Source organism: Parus major, chromosome 1, assembly GCF_001522545.3.
Source record: "Parus major isolate Abel chromosome 1, Parus_major1.1, whole genome shotgun sequence".
NCBI classification, from domain to species: Eukaryota; Metazoa; Chordata; class Aves; order Passeriformes; family Paridae; genus Parus; species Parus major.
The window spans coordinates 8,892,262-8,908,098 of record NC_031768.1 but is presented as its reverse complement, the minus strand read 5'-3'; the positions used below and the strand labels follow the sequence as shown (position 1 = coordinate 8,908,098).

The window sequence follows — 15,837 nt, the reverse complement described above, 5'->3', positions numbered from 1 at the left end:
AGAAATATTTTGAAAATGCAAGAACCACACAATAAATGGCATATGCTTCTTAAACAACAGTGACTTTCAATTTAGTGCCCAGCCACAAAAAAACATACCAAACTTCATCCTTTCTTAAGTTCATGCTATCCTAAGTATTAGCAGATAAATTAAAAACTATGACAACTTCCCTATTTCTTAGTCTTTTTCTAGATTGAAACATACACAAAAGGGTCTTGAGTTCATGCCTGAAACTGTAATTGCTTCAGTTCAGATGTAATTGAATTTCTGACACATGTCAAATATCTGATTACTTTTGACAGATGTGTTTTTACTTTCACTTTAAACTTCAAGGATATATGTATCTCTTAGTCTGATCTCTGAAAGCACAGTCAAATTCTGAAGCTATGGCAGATTTTAATCAAAAATCTGCAAAGTGTTGTGAAATCACTAATGACACCAGTGCTGTTACATTATTTCTACTTGTTACATACAACCAAAAATTGTACTGCTTGCTACAAGTATTCAGAAAATATATCACACTTCATACAGCAGAGAGTAACTGGAAACAGTGTGACTGTGAGTCAGATATATAGATATATATAGATATATATATATATCAAGTTATGCATTTTTATAATCCTGGTGAGTACACTCTTCATCATTTGAGGTTTTACAGGTTTCTGTAGTAAGGCAGAATTTATTTCTGCACTTTTTTTTGGTCTCTTCATACTCAAGAAAATAGATGAAGATGGTAAGAGGAATCCCTCTTTAAAAGTAACATTTTACTATTAATTTGACTTCTGTCATAAAACAGTGAATGACATAACCCACAATATGCTACATGTTTTCCATAGCTATGAACAGCAGTATTATTCTAAGTGGACTAACAGTAACTTCATCTTAGCCTATCAAATTAGACAAATATTTTTATTGCTCTGCTTTTGTATTCTTTTGACCCACTCTCTCTCTAGTGCAACATGCTAAAATGTAACACGTGGCAATGCCAGCCTCAATGTTAAATCATGACACTTGACAGCAGGGAATCTCCAGATTCCAAAATTCTGAAGAAATTAGTTACACTTATTATTCCATCTGAAAATAAATCTGGCTTAAATGAGCATATATATCAAGCTCCCACCTACAAAGAAGAAGAGCAAATAAAATATGAAAGAAAATTATTTTATTTCATTAAAAATTCCTAAGCAGAGTACCAGTTTTTAGAGCTGCAGGTTCAGTCTTTAACTATTCTAAAAGTTGGCCCCTTAAATGAAACTCTTCTCCTGCTCACAGTTTTTCAGACAGAGTTCTATGTCCTTGTCCTTACAGGTAAAATACTCAAAGGTCAGTCAGGATATTGCTGCAATGTAACTGAAGCATTTGGGGCTTAGCTAGGAACTGATATCTTCAGAGAACATGGACTTCACACAGAAATAGCCTAAGACATTAGCAACAACAACAGCAACAGAAAACTTGGCACTTAAACCAAGCATTCCTCTCTTCCTAATGCCAGCTATGAGTTCAAGATGTTTCCTGTGGTCTATGGAAGTGAGAAGGAAAAAAAATCATGCGCTCTAAAAACAGGGTTGCAGGACTCAATTCATAAAATTTTATGTAGGAAAAGTAAATCCCTGAGAGCAGAAAAAGAGCCTTCTTTTATTTTTCTATTTATTAGGCCGTCATTTTGATTACTTCCTTAGTCAGGAGAAAATACAGTCAAACAATAGCCTGGTTGTCACTGCTGTTGGATTTTATCTTATTTTTAGAAATGAGTACTGACTTGACTGCAGTGGCCTCATACAGAGGCCAGCAATCATACCTCTAGGATGACAATTTATAGAATACTTCTTATGTTCTTACTGCTCTCATTGACATCAAAAACCTGCTCCAGAGTTTATCAAGACTATCACAGAACAGTAATTCATCCCTAGAGGAAATACAGAAAAAAAAAATCAGCAATATTCTCTAGCAAGAAACTCTGTTGAGCTGTCAAGTGCCTTTCTACTTCAGAGACATTTTTGATTTTTATGGACAAACTGGTAACTCACATTGACTTGTTCTTTTTTTAACAAGTAACAATTTCTGACAGAATCCATTTTTCCAAACTCTGAAAATTCTCATGTCTACACAATACCATCTTTTATTGTCAGTGTGATTTCACATGCTGGTTATGTGCATTCCTGCCACTCAATCATGACACCATGTTAGGACACATGAGTTTAGAAATATCCAGAAATATTTTAAGTCTGCTACAAAGATCTGGGATGTGTTGGCTCAGTGAATGTGACATGTGGCTAATCACCCACCAGACTCAGGTAAAGCTACAGATCGTAATTAAATTGCATTAAGATTTCATTCAAGTACTGCAATATTTTATCTTTTGAATTTCTGTGGTTAATATGATAATTATTACAATTCTCCTGGTTCCCTGAGGGGCAGTTGAAATGTGGTATCAGTTTCCAGCCATAAGGACAATTAGCAGTTCATGGCTGGGGACTGTGCATTGATTCCTGTTGTGTGAACAAGGTTAAAATCACCCCCTCAGCTTTAATTTAGAGCAAAGCGTAATCAGTATTCCAAAAATCCAATAAATATGAGCTGCTGACCTCTGAAATTGACAGATTAATATAGTGGGATATACTTGAGGGCTTTATTTGAAAAAGAATAAAATGTGTAGAAGCAAATATGTAGGAAAATAACTAGATTATAAAAACATAAAATTAAGCCTAAAAGTGGGAATTAATATTAAGATATTGTGGAAGGGACCAAGGACCCAAATTACTTGAGAGTGTCAGGATGATTCTGAATCAGAGAAGACAGGCTTTGGATGACTCAATGGTAATTGGAGCTGCAGTGTTTCTGAGCAGGGGCTGTTGCAGGTCCTGTACCCCTCTGTGAATCCAGAAATGGAAACCATACACTATCAGCCACAAATCAGGAGGCAGGATGACTACTTCATTTTCACATGAAATACAAAACAAATGTCTGAAATTTAGCTTTTACTTATTTTTATGCACAAACTGTTTACATCTCCAGTAAGTGACCAGTTTTCTTTTGATTCAAGAAGGAAGAAAACCCATCATGTCTGATTCTTCTCTAAAACTTAGTTAAAATATAGCAGTAGATAAAATGACAATACCTTTCTGGAATAAAAGGACACATTTTAGGTCAGTAACTGCATTTCAGTTTCCTTTGACAATAACTTGTGGTGAGATAACTGGGAAGGAAAATTTTCATGCAAGTAACTTAATCAATCAAGATAATCCAATTTAAATCCGTCAAAACAAGAAGCTGCCAGCCTTCAAATCTAAGACATTTTCTCTCTCCATATGGTTTAGTTTCTAAAGCAGCTCAAGGCACAAGTGATTTGCAGTCAAACACTGAACAAATGTAGGGACAAATGCATTTCCCAACTGCTGTTTGTCATGAGTGCCAAGTAAAGAAAAGGCAGAGGAAAAAAAAAATCCTGTGAGTAAAAATGACAAGGAACAGATCTTTACAAACTGTCATTTGGTGTCAACCTAAAGGGAAAAAAAAATAAGTTTATTTTCTGATACATGGCAGCAAGGAGTTAGAGAAGAGTAGAAGAAAAGAGTTTAAAAATAGTAATTTGTTTTCCTACAATCTATACCTTTTTCTTATTGAATATACTGGGTCTCAAAATTTAATTTAATTTTTAAATATATTCCTTTTGTATATAGACTAATGACCAAAAAACTTAAAATGCTGATTCTTTAAAGGCAATAGGCTACAATGGTAAAGAAAATTAGGTTTGTACAGTTTGTATCTATTGATGGTTCTTGACCCTGTTTTCATCCTGATGAAGCAAAAGAATAAGAAAAATAATAAAATGAAAATTCTGAAAATGTTAATTCAGAAACTTAAAAGTATTTTTTTCCATTTTGAGTTGTATTATTAAAGCATGTTTAAAGCATATTTGCTTATCCAGAACTCTACAGAGATATTTTTTTGTTTCTTCACTGCTAAACATTTTGGTCATTATGATCACCTAACGTGACTTAAATACACAGGATTTCTCTGAACTCATTTGAAAAAAATCAAGGCTCAGTCTCAATAAATCTTCTTGAACAAGAGAATTTAATTAGGAAAAAACCCACAACCACTTGATTTAAAACTTGTCAGCAATAGTGAATCCTCCACGTTTCATTGAGAATTGTTCTGAGAGTTAATTAAGCTCATTGTTAAAAATAGATTTCACTTTTAATTTGTCTACTGAATAACACTGACTAGTTTTCAGTCCCTGCTTTTTTCTGTAACAGTGAATGCTTCATCACCAACATTCTGGTTTTAGAGAGGTAGCATAAATAAACTGCCACCAAAATTCTCTTTGGTCAGTTAATTTAGGGTCACCTAATCTCTCACTCCCATCTTGAGTCATTTAAACATGCTCTTATTACTAAGATGAACAACAACTGCAGAAGGCAACCAAGGCTAATTAACATTGTATACCAAATAGTAGGGCTCTAGAAGTAAATAAGCTTCAAGAAGTTTGAAACAAAAAACCCTTTATTTCTTTAATGAATAAGACTGGTATCAAAAGGTAGAGGTACCAGAAAGCAGGAGAAAAGGTATTTCCACTTAATTTAGAGTTGGAAGAATTAGGTAAATCTGTAGATCAAGAAAAATAACAAAAAAATTAATTCTTGATTTGGAAAAGGGATAAATCAGTAAGAAGAAAAGATTAATAGGACACAGCTCTTGATTTTTCATTTGAAGGGATGTAAAGTAAGCTGGAAAGAGAGAGATTATCCAAAATTTCCTCAACAGCTAATGACAAGCTCTTATATTGTCTAGTGTCATGTGCTGTTATGTGTGACAAAACTGATTTGCTTGCTTGTGCATGAAGAAAACGTTGTTCACACAGGTCTGCAATACAATTCTTTTCAGCAATCAAATTCTTATTTTCCTTTTTAATGGAAAAGATAAAATTGTATACAATGGCTATAAAAAACAAAATTGGAACAGCCCCTAAGAGGACAGCATGCAATTCAAGTTTTGGGTTCTGCTGATTGTATGCAGCAGAGGTAATAAAGTAACAAACCTCAGGGATTAGCAGAAATTACTGGCACTCATGGTGAAAAGGGCAGTGCTACCTGTAATTAATAGATATCAGTCTTTATGGGCATGTAATCTTTGTTTTGTCTTAGCACCTTTCTGAAGGAGAAAATTATGTAATTTGTAAGGGGTGTTCAGTGTTTGTGAATAAATCAGATAAAAGACAATTCAACACCAGAAATTGTTGCAATACAATATTTTTCACCTCAGTGTACAAAACATTTTTATAACACAAGCAGGCAAACAAGGCAATGAAAAAACAGGATTTGCATTATTTGAGTTGATCTATTACAAAATACCTCTCATGTTAACTAGACTGAATTTAACACCTTAAAGATGCAGTTAATAGCTCCAATTTAGAGACAGAAGAAACAGTCACATCATGAAGTTCCACAGACCTCTTGATTGTTGCACAGCATAATTTTAGTTCTAGGTCTCTTTTTGGACTTTGTATGAAAATTTGTTTTCCCAATGCTTCACCAAATGATTATGAGAAAGAAGATCTTACCTTTCAAGCCTCCAGGTTTCATTTTGAAACAATCACAACTTTAGTAGGGGAAAACCTTTATTACACCTATACCACTGTTTCCATGGTGTAAAATGAATAAAATGTTAAATTCCTTCTCTCAAGTAAGAGAAGATTTGTGAAAATAAAATTAAGTACCTTAACAAGATGTGAACACAGAAAGTACTTAAAGTTCAGTGCACTTTCACAATCCACCTAAATTTCAGAGGTTTTAACTATTTTTGCAAACACAGGTTTTACCTAATGTAGCATATTAACAGCAAAAAGAGTAAAATCCTTGCACATAAACTACTGCATGATAAAAATAATGTCCTAGCAAGAGGAGTTGGAGAAAATAAAACCCTCTTCAATGCTCTCACAACCCTTTAAACGTGCTGTCATCTCCAAAGATGCCATTACTGTGCAAAGAATAAGCCCCATTTCCCTCCACACAGCAGATGATACCAGATCAGTGACTATAAGTGTAATAAAGCATCTTATGTACATTGTTAACATAAACTTTGTTGTTCAGCAAAGAATTTTGTACTGCATGCTTCAGTGGGTGTGAGGTGTTACTCCTTCTTATAGTAAAGTTCATGATGCAAACACTTCTCAGCTGTTTGCAATCTAAGTCCTGGTTCTGCATTTCTCAAAGAACAGAGAAGTTAATTAAGAGAGAGTACTGAACATCATTTAATACCAAAATCCCCTCTCTTGACTTAGATACTATGATTTTTGGGCAGAAAAAGCATCACACTGAAATAGAGGCAAACTCTGGGTTACAGTTACAGCACATCCTCATCTTTGACATGCAGCAAACACAGCACAAGTGCCCAAATTCTCTTTTTCCTGCGTTGGTTTGGGGCTTGGATGGGTTTTTTGAGCTTGGCAGCAATGCATTTAAAGAAATAAATATTGTTTAAACCTAAATATTATTGTAAGATGCAAGATTGTTACTAATGTTGATGACTGAAGGTATCAACCTGATCTTCAGGTAAACAAGAAGGATTTCACATAAATATTGTAAAATCTGAAGGCAAGATCCAGTATGCATCACAAAAGGCAGAGAAGAGAAAGATAAATTTTGCTGAGATTTATATGAAGAGAGAAGTGGTACCAGTGATATGCATTCTTTTAGCAAATACACTCAGGCAGGTACAATCCCACTGGTTTTATCAAAACAAAACAGGCCCTGTCTAATCACTCAGGCTTTGTGACTGAAAAGTAAATTGGGGAATCCAAATTCCCCCTGGTAACTAAAAGATATCAATTTTTAATGAGATTGTGAATAATTTATTATCTTTTCCATAAAAAAAATATTTTGAATAATTTGTTAATCTTAGTAATAGTATGACAAAATATCTAGGGAAGAATGAAAGCAGAAGATTACAAAGCATATGATATTCATTTTAATTAAATTATTCCCCCATTCAGAGAACAGCTTTAATGACCCCATTTGGCAATTACTGGAGCTACAGCATTATTGATCCTAGTTTTAAGCAAGGAGAAATACATAATTTTGAGGTGAACATATAGATTATGAGCATATTAAATTATTTACCAAAAAAATTATCCACACAAATAATCCCTCCTCTATTCACACCACAGCAGTTAGAATACATGCCTGAAATACATATTTAAATTTCCTGTAATTACAGTGCAAGGGAAGCAGATGTTTAAAATTAAATTCTATGCTATCTGGGGATTGTCTTACCTACCTGAAATTCATCAGATTCAAATATGCTACTCAGCCAAGACTGAAGAACCCAAAGGAATCTTTCCCTATAATTAATAAACTGACCTGTGAATCCAGCTGCTAGCAGCTATTATTTCAATTAATCAAGTACCCTGCCACAAAACCTACCATATTCTTTAAGTGTGTATAAATTTTATTATGAGATGTTCAGGGGAGAGAACACAGTCCCTCTTAAATGTTAAACCTTGTTATTCAGCAGCACCATTTCTGCTACTTGTAAAGAATGTTGGATCTAGCTATCACATACAGTGCAAAACTAGAGCTCAGACACCACAGACTTCACCAAGAAGGAGAAAATGCACATCTGCATGCCCAGAACCCTCTGACAGCTTTCCTAACCAAGTCAAACAACTAGTCCTGACAACTTTGTGACTAAAATATTTTTTTAAAATAATTTATTTATATTGTTTAAAAAAAAATAATTAAAAACACCCTCTTCTTTCAGTTTGCTCCTGACTGCAATTCTGATGGAGATTCCATGTAATTACAACTCAGAACATTTTCAGACAGCAACAGAAATATGTATCTATTGAAGAACTGTAGAAATCTGAGTAGAGAAGGTAGACAAAAGAATTTATAGAGCTGTGGAAAAAGTGTAGAAGCAAGTTAATTGTTTGCCAGGACAACTGTAGAAGGACCTTATTGTATAAATTTGACTTGTGTGATTGGGTTTTACAGAAATACAAGATGAAAAAGACACTTTTGTGCAACACACCTGAGTCTGTGGTACATTTCACAGAACTCCAGGACAGACTCCAGGCACATCCTGCTGTTCACAGCACTTACAGAGAGCACCAAGGGTTTGCAAAAACACCTTACCCTTATCTTCTAAATACCTGTGCCCAGTGACTCCTCACACTGCACTGAAGCCTGGACTTCTAAGAACATCTCATGATACTTGAAATGAGAAAAAAAGGGTCAGAACAGGGACTATCATAGATATGGAAAAAGCTTAACACTTGGGAAGTAAGACCTTTAAAATCAAGCTGAAGTACAAAATGTTTTGCAAGCCGAATTCTGATTAAGAAAAACCTTGATGGTTCCCAGCTTTAAAGTGTGCACCAGTATATTGAGAATTCTGTTACCACTGTGGGTAAAAATTTTTGTTTAACTACTGAATGCATGCGACATATATGTGTATATATAATCTTTTACTTTCTTTTAGCTGCTGTCTTATATTTGACACCTATTCTTCATTGACTAAAAGAAAAAAAAAAACCAAGAAAAACATTTGACAAAAAATGTTTTAGAAAAACTCAGCATATGAACAAAGGAATATTAGTTAAGACTGTAATTATCAAGCACTTCTAAGGTATAAAACATCAAAGTTGAAAGATCAGTTTCAATAATTCCTTCTAGCATTTATGCTTTAAAATAAAATCTGTGCCATGGACAGTTATTTAATGGCAATTTTAAATTGTCTTCTCTCCTGAAAAGTATACAGTAAGTAAAAAAAAAAAAAAAAAAAAGGGAGAAAGCTCAAACCCTCAGACCTACTTTTGAAAGATTTAAAATTTTATCATGATCTTCCATCTCCAAATGTTCTTACAGAAAAGGTTCAATTTCCTTCTCACACCTACCCCACCTCCTCATTTTAAAATGTTAAGGAATATTTTCAAGAATTCCATAATTGTTTTCAACCTCTATAGGAAAAAAAAATCTCTGTAATTGTTCCAAATTTCCATACATTTATTTCTATTAATAGCAATGCCAGTGGGTTTTTTTGTTGTTTCTTTCATTTTTAGTATTTTATCCTCTCTCAGCAAGGTTAGACGAGAATCTCCAACATACCTTCAATGTTTCTCAGAACTCAACAGCTGCATAAATTAGAAAAGTCAACTTAGTGAAAAAAGGCTATAGCAAAATGAACAATTTCAGTTCTCAGCCAGCAAATCAGCTGGTTTGGGCCAGGAGGGAAACCTATTCTTCACTGTATGTTTGAGGTCCAGCACGGATGTGGAAGCATCTTGCACAGATGAATTAATGGGAGACAGAGATGTCATTGTTCCAGGAGCAGAGGAGGGCAGGGAAAATGGAAATAAAACAGACATCTAGAAAATCAAGCTCCTTAATTCGCTCAAGAAACAAGTGCTCGATACCGCAGGTGATTTCCCCACTGTGCATGTGCTACTGGAAACTGATTAGTGCTACTAATTTTTTAGAGCTAATTTAGAGCTAGACATAGATTCACTGAGTAATTTACAGGTTGAAACAAATCTGTATCTCTGGAATTTTCACTGGGTTTATTACCTAACCAGGTGAAGGTTAGAAACAAGAATCAGGAAGAGGGGAGGAACTAAGCAGTTATCTTATTCAAGGGCACATCCTGACTCCATCTTGTCCATCCACAGCTGTTATCAAATAGATTAGCAGCAATATGCTATTCTAAGTCAAAATTAATAATCTTTTCATTTTCTAGTTCTATTGAAATTGAAGGAGATAACTTCTTATCAAGTTATAAAACAGAGAAGATCTTTTTAAATAGAGAAATAGGTCAAGATAATGTGAAATAACAGCCTCCCCTGAGGCTGATTTGCATAGTTTAAATGCTCTGAAGTACTGTACTCTGGATATTCAGTAAGAAATCATGATTTTCTGAAGGAAACCTACTGCACAGCCTAGCTAAAATTTGTGAAGCAATTATAGCCTGAAAATCTGTTTTTCATGATAAATCCACATGGGAAGTCTTATGTGGGTCTGAATGAGACTGCAAAATCTGGTTTTCTGATGTCTTCCCTTCTTTTATTTGCATCCTGATTATTTTTTTTCTTTTCTCTTCTTTTGCAACATCAGGAGAGCATGCTGAAATAGATACATCATTTCCTTACCAGTCAAGGGGATGTATTGCTCTACTCCTTCAACTCACAGGATTGTTTTTAAGAGAACAGTAACAGAATATTTTCTTATTGTTACAGAGCTGCCTTTTGCTTCCTTATTTCACTAGAATGGATTCCTGGCAAACACATATAAAGATTTGTCTACAACATATAATTTGCAAAATTCAAAGGTAAAAAAGGGGCATATAACAGGACAAATAAACATATATAGAAAATGTATGGCCTGAAGAGATTGCAGAGATGTACAAAGAAAAATCTTTAAGCTTTGTTCTTCTTTATATTAGAAGGCATGAGTGCCCTAAAACACAACACAAAAAGTTCCCTGCTGATTTTCCCTACATGAGGACAGCCTCGGGTGTGCTGTGGCTTTGGAGAGCTCTCTAAGGTTTTCCTTGCTGACAGCAGAGACAACCAGCACTCAGGAATGCCACCAGCTTCAACTCATTCATTTTGTCAGCTCATCTCTCTAGAGATAAACATGGCTTAGACCACATTGTCTGTGCTGCCACGTCCCAGGACTGAGTAATGACACCCTGTTTCTCTGTCAGCTACAACACAAGGACACTGCTCTTTCAGAATGGTTTCACAGGAGAGAGGGAAGCCAGGGTGACCCAGCAATCAGGAAAATGTCATGTGCATGGACTGGGCAGGGATCCCACGCCTTCCCTTCTGCTGGAAACTTCACGAAGCAAATTGACATCAGTACAAGCATCCAGGCACCATGAGAGTACATCAGAGAAAAAAGAATGAGGGAAAATGCCAGCTGGAGGTTTAAACAAGGAACAGCCATACAGACAGATACCCAAATAGGGCCAGGAAGGAAAGTGTCACACTATATAAGGAACGACATGACTCTGTCAGCTGCATTGTCCAAGAGAGCAAAGTTTATTATTATTGATCTTCTTTTATAGAGATGTTTGAGAAGGTCTGAGAGGCAAAACTCTAACTGGTCATCAAAGCAACACATCTCCATCACTGGTCAAGTGGAACACCACCCCTTGACTAAACAACACCTGCAAATTGTTGTCCTTTACCGAGGATTGTTTGGATTCTTTCTCATGCTTTTCCAGGCCAGAGTGAGAAGTTTGTGTGACTTCGTTTCACACAGGCTCTGTTCCCTGCTTGGTTTTAGCATTTAGCATCTACAGGAAAGTCACTATGTCTTGCATAGACTAGGTTCAAGAAAGCTATTTTGTGGGGAGAATAAACAGCAATTTCTTCAAAAGCACATGTAATCTTTTGAGTAGCAGTTCAGCTGTCAGTGATGCAGAGTCTAACTAGGTACAGCAGAGCACCACTACTTTGGACTGATTCTACTGAGAAAAGTGATAAGGTGTAAGAAAATACCTAAGAAACAACTCAAGGACTCAGTAAAAAAGTTCTGAAGTGAAAAGCTAAAACAAAAAAAAAAAAAAAAACAAACTATGGAAAAAAAAAAGGATCAGAAGGCAGTAACCCAGTAATATCATGGATGAACCGTTCCAAGACAAAGGCTGACCTGTCTTCAAATGAGTAAAGACAAGTTGGGCAGCAAAGATACATCCCATATCTCACTGGGAATCCTGGCCATGGTAATACCCACCCTAGCAGTGGGTTAGTCCTGGTTATCTACTGCATGTATCAGACCATAAAACAAATCTGTGCATTCTGAAATTACACAAATACTGCTTGCAAAGTCTCTCTCTACACAGCAAAATATTCCCACACCAAAAGGGATCCTGGCAGGAAGGAATCTCATACTCTAAGGAGGAGGACAGGTCTGTTTCTCACTCAGAGGACACATCCAGTGGAGATGCTATTAAAATATTCTCATGAAGCTCCTGGTTAAGTGATCGCACTCCACGGGACCTCCAACTACCAGGGGCAATCACCAAACTACAACAGGATATGGCCTGTTGTAAACCTTTCTCTGACAGACTGCTGATGAGGACACATGGAGCATAAATTTTTCTACTAGACATCCAACAGCCAGCAATTCCCCATCTAGATGCAGTCTCCAATCAGCCAGCCTCTGTTCCATATTCCTAGCAACAGAACTGAAGTTAAGCCTGACTGTGCACTGAATTGACCCTGGAGTTAATCCTGGACCCTCTCACAAAGCAGCTCCAACAGCACCTCAGGAGCAGGGACAGAAGCAGTAGTAAGGTATAAAAAAATTAAGATGTTAAAGGCAATTTGATCTAGAAATCTGTGCCCCTTTCCAAAAATGACAGACAGTGGAATAGAAAGAAAAGATGACCTGCAGTCCTAAGAACTGAATATACCCACAGCATGAGGAATACTGCCAGCTGGAGCCAGTGATGGTTGCCTTCAACAGAACCTCTGATGGAATTTAAAAAGTGTAAAATTATTTCTGCTGGTCATAAAATGCAGTTAAAACACAGAAGAAGAAAGAAAACTTAGTATTTTCCAACATGTTTTCAAAATAGTTTGCTAGAATGGAGAAATATTTCTCACAGCTCTTTATCGTTTTTTTTCTTTTCTCTGGCTCTTCAAGTTATTTTGAGATAATGAATGCATTATAAAAGAAACAGAGAGGAAATAAGGACAACCAGGGTAACCAAGCATGTTAGTTTTGTTGTTTTTTCAGTTTTTGAAAGCAACAATAAGAAAAAACAGACTGTGCATGCAAAATTACTGAAAGAAAAAAAAGCTAATGCAAACAAGTATAGAATTCAAGAAGCAAATCTTGAAATCTAATATTTTAGGGAAATGGCCTGAGGATCTGAACAAAATTTATGCCATTTCTTAGGTGAAATTAGTTTAAAAGCCAAATTCTGTAATCACAGTGGACTGTACATGACATAAAAAGTATGCTAAAATGCTTTCTCAAAGAATGTTGAATAAAACATGAAACTCTAATAGTAACATACTTCCATAGAGCATACACAGAATTTTAGTATCTCAAATTTGATTTCCATCAATTGGTTTTACACTGCAGGCAGCTTTTTGGAAAATGACTCACATTAAATACATTTATCAAATATATTTCATCTTTCCTTCCTAAGTGGTTGGCAAAGTTAACAAATACATATATTCTACACAAAACCAAAGTTAGAAGTAAAAATTAAAGAGTTGATCATAGAGTTCTCCTTGGGGAAAGAGATAAACATGGCACAGGGGACACAGCAGCTTAAAATATAGAAGTTTTAAGGTATAAAACTTGTGCTAAAATATGGAGAGAGATATCTAAAAGGCAGATTCAGGCAGCTACCCTGTTTACCACTCTTGTTTGATGCTGCATCAAGTGGTTACAGTAGAGAGGCTTATTGATCACCCAGAACAGCAGCTAAGCCATAAAATGTGATGACTGGAGGTTGAATGCAAAATGAGATCAAGCCTTCCCTATGAGGACTGGGTGAAGTAATGCAGTTACCTGGGAAGCCAGGGCAAGGAAAAAGGATACTCTGCTCTGAGTACCAATTTCACAGCATGGCTAGTATTTTGCATTTCTTGTGAAAGGATGATGAAAAAACATCTCCTAGAGACTCAGACTATCTCACAATTTCTGAATTTCTACCCCCAGGTTTTAGATGAGTGAGGGAAAAGCAAGTAATTAATTAGCAACACGGACAATTTTTCCATAAGCATGAATGTTGCTCAAAATGATCTAGCAATCATATTCCAGCAAGTCTATCAAGAATAATAGTTCTTTCTAATACACTTTAAAGTATTGTTTCATTTTTATAGGGAATAAAGGCAAGAAGTAACACCTGCACCTAATCTGATCTTCATCTGCTGATCACACCATTAGGATATTTCAGACATAAAAGATGAGGAAAAAGTACAACTTTTAAAGATTGCTTTGCTGCTCTTATATTTCATATATTTCTGAAGTGATTGCACTTTCAGTTTTACTGTGGACATGAATTAGACTCGTTTGGACAGTTCCTAACTGCTTCTGTGGAAAAAAAATATATATAAGGTCATGGCAAAAGTTACAGCTTTCATATTTGTCTGTGTACAATGTGCTGATTTCAGCTGGGGTAGAATTAATCTTCTTTCCAGTGGCTAATATGGGGCAGTGCTCTGGATTTGTGCTGAACACGGTGATGATAATATGGGGATGTTTTTGTTATTGCTGAACAAGAGCCAAGGCCTTTCCTGCTTTTCCTACTGCCACACTGGTGAGGAGACACAGCCAGGACAGACCCAGACTGACCAAAGGGATATTCCAGACCGTCTGACACCATGGCTCAGTGCATGAAGTGTCAGAAAGAAGGAGCAAGGGGGGATGTTCGGAGTGATGGGGTTTGTCTTCCCAAGTCACTGTAAGATGTGATGGGGCCCTGAGGAGGTTGAATACCTGCCTCCCCTCGGGAAGAAGTGAATAAATTCTTTGTTTTGCTTTGCCTGTGTGGCTTTTACTTTCCATATTAACTGTCTTTATCTCAGTCCATGAGTTCTCCACCTTTTACCCTTCCATTTCTCTCCCTGATCCTGCTGGTGGGCGAGTGAATGGCTGCCTGGGGCTTGGCTGCTGGCTGGGATGAAACCACGAGAAATATATATATATATATAAATGACATGACATCTAGATCAATTCTTACACCTCTTTTTTTCTTCCAAGTTCTTCTTTCTATATCACCTAGAAATGTTTTGAGGCATAGTGAGCTTCCAGAAGGGAAAACAAATATAGTTCCTTGCTGGGACCACTAAGGTCTGCAATATCCTTTATAAAATAAAGATCTGTCACGTGCAATCTACAGGAAAATCATGGCATATGGCAAATTTTTCTGAATGAAACTGTAAGCAACTGATCCTCATGTCATATTTCTAAACAAAGTCTTTAATGTGAGATAGACATCATTTCTTCAAGGAAAATGATATGGCTCATTCTGATATCTATATTAACATGAAACAGATGCTCACACATATTTGTGGGGAATATGAGCAAAGAAAATTCATTTCTTCAGTAAATAATTGAATATATTAATAATTTAACTGTGTGTTCTGAAATTAGAAAGCATATCTGAGAAGTAATCAATAGAAACAATTAATACAAAAATATTTAAAACAGGTACAGAAATCTACTTGTCTTCTATACTTCAGCACTAAATAATTTTAAATTATTAAAATATGCAATTTCAGTGATAATCCAAGCCTTATAATAACACCAGATAAATAAAATAAATAAAACTATTATTATATACAAGTAAAACATAAATTTTGATAAAATTAAGTCATTAAAGGCAATTCATTTCTTTCATATCCCATCTTATATCAGATATGACCAGCAATGATGTCTAAAATTTAATTCAGGATGGTAAACCAAATAGTTTAATTCCTTCCAGATAGTTTTTTAATTGGAAAGTACTGTTTTCTGTATTTTCCTATGAAAATGTTCCCAGAAACTATAGACCACAATTACCTTACAAAACACCAGACAAACAACAAATAACCAAAAAAAAATACACCAGTCCCCTGAACAAAACAAAAATTAGTTGAAGTGACTGGCAAGGCTGAAGAGAAACATAAGTGTATCTAGAAAGAAAAAATTGTATTTTTAGTTTTCTGTTAATTTGGTAAAAAATAAAAGCAGCTACAATTGTCTAACTCGTTGATTTTTGGAATTTCTTTCTTCTTCTTTTTCTTCTTAACTGATGCTTGAAACTACAAAAATGTTACTTTAAAAAAAAACCATTCTTTTGAATTACATATTTTTTCACCCTGGTACTTCATGT

The 15,837-nt window shown here is 35.5% G+C and overlaps 1 protein-coding gene across 1 annotated transcript in view; it reads right to left on the bottom strand.

Annotated features, from left to right (window-relative positions):
- The window catches only part of CFAP47 (cilia and flagella associated protein 47), a 259,171-nt gene that overhangs the window by 45,556 nt on the left and 197,778 nt on the right, over positions 1-15,837 (bottom strand). The window lies entirely within an intron of this gene.